Source organism: Mustelus asterias, chromosome 21, assembly GCF_964213995.1.
Source record: "Mustelus asterias chromosome 21, sMusAst1.hap1.1, whole genome shotgun sequence".
In the NCBI taxonomy this organism is placed as follows: Eukaryota; Metazoa; Chordata; class Chondrichthyes; order Carcharhiniformes; family Triakidae; genus Mustelus; species Mustelus asterias.
This window is the reverse complement of record NC_135821.1, coordinates 78,332,194-78,336,118: the sequence shown is the minus strand read 5'-3', so window position 1 is coordinate 78,336,118 and position 3,925 is coordinate 78,332,194.

The window sequence follows — 3,925 nt, the reverse complement described above, 5'->3', positions numbered from 1 at the left end:
CGTAATAGTGGCTACCGTTCCAAAGTAATTCATAGGATGTGAAGCACTTGAGTATATTTGAAACTATTACAAACAGAAATGTCAAACAGCATATTTAATTAATAAATGCAAAATTACATTCCACATTCACCCACCTCATGATCAAAGAAAAGGACAATCAAGATCTATATCTAATCAGAATACAATTCTACCCACGCATAACAAACAAGAGTTTGAGATTATTACACATCTAACCTTCATCTACATTTCATTTTCTGTACACTTATGGAATGTCCATATCTGGAATGTTCATTTTACTTTCTCTTTCCTCTGTGCTGTGACCAGGCACGTAAATCCATTAAAGACTTTATTTTGTAATTCTGTTGGAAACATGTTTGCTGCCAAATTTCACCCATCACCATTCCCTCCTGTGTCCATTGAGTTTGAGACTGGAGGGTGGCACAGTGGTTAGCACTGCTGCCTCACAGCGCCAGAGACTCAGGTTCAAATCCAGCCTTGGGTCACTGTCTGTGCAGAGTCTGCACATTCCCCCCGTGTCTTTGTGGGTTTTCTCTGGGTGCTCCAGCTTCCTCCCACAGTCCAAAGATGTGCAGGTTAGGTTGATTAGCCATGCTAAATTGCCCTTTAGTGTCAGGGTTAGCAGGGTAAATATGTGGGGTTACGGGGATAGGGCCTGGGTGGGATTGTGGTCAGTGCAGGCTCGGTGGGCCTGTAGGAATTCTAAAGAGCTATCTAACGGATAATTACATGGATCGTTTAAAGTCAGGAAACTTTCTTCCAAATTCAGTGTCTGAGGAAGTTGCTGTTATTGAGGTGTGTAAAATTACTGAGGTGAAAGGCTTGCTTCTGACTGTAAATAATTCAGACCAATGATCATTACTGAACTAAAAGAAAAAATAATATCCTGCATGTAGTAAATTAATACCCTGTACAGAGTGATGGAAACATTCCTGGAATTTACTTCTCAAAAACATCTACCCATGACTCATGTTTTATTAAATTCTCCAGAAATGACAATGGCAAACCCAACCCTGTTGACCCTACAAAGTCCTTACTAATATCTTGCGCTTGTCCCAGAATTAGGGGAGCTATCCCACAGACTTGTCAAGTAACAGCATAACATAGTCATACTTTCCGAATCATAGCTTACAGACAATGACACAGGTACCACCGTCACCGGCTGCGTCCTTTCCCACTGACAAGACAGGCCCACCAGAGGTGATGGCACAGAAGCATACAGTCAGGAGGGAGTTGCCTGGGAGTTCTCAACATCAACTCTGGGCCCCATGAAGTCCTATGGCTTCAGGTCAAACATGGGCAAGGAAACCCCCTGCTCCTTGCCACCTACCACCTCCACTTGGCTGATAGGAAGCACCGAGGGTGGCAAGGACACAGAATATACTCCAGGTGGGAGACTTCAATGTCCATCTCCCAGAGTGGTTGTACTACTGACTGAACTGGCCTAGTTCTAAAGGGCATGGATGCTAGACTGGGTCTGTGGCAAGTGGTGAGGCAACCAATTAAAAGGAAAACCTATTTGATCTTGTCCTCACCAATCTACCTGTCACAGATGTGTCTGTCCATGACAGTATTGGTAGGAGTGACCACCACACCGTCCTTGTGGAGATGAAGCCCTGTCTGCACCTTGAGGGTACCTTCCATCATGTTGTGTGGCACTACCACCATGCTAAACGGAATAGATTTTGTACAGATCTAGCAACACAAGACTGGCCAATCATCAGGTGCTGTGGGCCATCATTGGAATTGAATACAGCTACAATCTGCAACCTCATAACCCAACGTATCCCCCACTCTACCATTACCTTGAAATTAGGTTGATTCCCGGGTTGGTGGTAGAGTTCAGGAGGGCATGCCAGTAGCTACCTCACAGTGAAAGCAACAAGCAACTAACAGAGGTAAGCAATCCCAACAGCGATTCCACAATCAATGGAATAGGTCTAAGATCTGCAGCCATGAATGGTGGTGGACAATTAACTCACTGGAGGAGGAGGCTCCACATATGTCTCCATCCCCAGTGATGGCGAACCCAGCACATCTGTGTAAGAGACAAGGCTCCAACAACAATCTTCAGCCAGGTGTCTGGTGGGTGGTCCATTCTGGCCTCCTCCTGAGGTTCCCTGCATGGAGTGGTGAAGCAGTGAAGTAGTAATATTGTCACTGGACTAGTAATCTAGAGACCCAGGGTCTGAATGATCTGGGGACATGGATTCGAATCCCAGCATGGCAGATAGCAAAACAAAATCTGGAATTTAAAGTAAAAACTCATCTGGTTCACTCATGTCCATTAGGGAAGGAATTCTGCTGTCCATACTTGGTTTGACTTACATGTGACTCATAGAATCCCTACAGTGCAGAAGGATGCCATTCGGCCCATCAAGTCTACACCAGATCACAATCCCACCCAGGCCCTATCCCCACGCATTTATCCTAGCTAGTCCCCCTCACACTAAGGGGCAATTTAGCATGGCCAATCCACCTAATCTGCACAGCTTTGGCCTGTGGGAGGAAACGGAAGCACCCAGAGGAAACCCACGCAAACACGGGGAGAATGTGCAAACTCCACACAGACAGTGACCCAAGCCAGGAATCGAATCCAGGTCCCTGTCGCTGTGAGGCAGCTGTGCTAACCACTGTGCTATCATGCTGCCCCAAGTGCCACCCTGCGCGCTTACTTTCAGCATCTGGGACTCCAGATGCTGAAAGTAAGCACACAGGTACAGAAGGTAGTAAAGAAAGCAAATGGTATGTTGGCCTTCAGAGCGAGAGGATTTGAGTATAGGAATAGAGACGGTTTACTGCAATTGTATAGGGCGTTGGTGAGGCCACACCTTAAGTACTGTGTGCAGTTTTGGAGTCCTTGCTATGGATGGAACACAGTGAAGGTTTACCAGGCTGTTTTCTGGGATGGCAGGTCTGTCATATGAGGAAAGACTATATTGGAGTTTAGAAGTGTGAGAGAGGATCTCATAGAAGATTATAAAATTGTAACAGGGTTAGACGAGGTAGATTCAGAAAGAATGTTCCTAATGATGATGGGGGGTGGGGGCGGGAGGGTGGGGGGAGTCCAGAACTCGGGTCATAGTTTGAGAATAAGGGGTAATCCTTTTAGAACTGAGGTGAGGAGAAATTTCTTCACCCAGACGGTGGTGAATCTGTGGAATTCACTATCACAGAAAGTAATTGAGGCTAAAACGTGTGAATTTCAAGAGGAAATTAGATATAGCCTTTGGGGCAAAAGGGGTCAAGGGATATGGTGGGGAAGGGGGATCAGGATGTTGAATTTGATGATCAGCCATGATCATAACGAATGGCGGAGCAAGCTCAAAGGGCTGAATGGCCTACATCTGCTTCTAGTTTCTATGAGAGGTGGGGACGTAGTGGTATTGTCACTAGACTCAGCTCTGGGGTCCTGGGTTCAAATCCAAGCATGGCAGATGGTGAAATTTGAATTCAGTCATTTAGTGATGACAGTGAAACCATTGACTATTGTTGTAAAAACACATCCGGTTCACCAATGCCCTGTCCAATCCCACAGCAAATGTGGTTGACTCTTCAAAATGTCACTGAACTGGCCACTCAGTTCAAGGGCAATTAATGATGGGCAATACATGCTGGCCTAACCAGTGATGCCCACATGCAATGAATAAAAAAGATCCACAGCAATGTGGTTGACTCTTAAATTGCCCCCTGGAATGGCCGAGCAAGCTAGCACTCAGTTGATTAGGGGTGGGAAGTAAATCCTGGTGCAGTCTGCGACTTCCACTCCCATGAATAATTTGAAAAAAATTACAGATACCAGGTGTTGGATACTGTCAGAGCTATACACCCTGACAATGTCCTAGCAACAGTACTGAAGACCCATGCTCCAATACTAGCTGTAACCTTCACCAGCTGTCCCAGCACA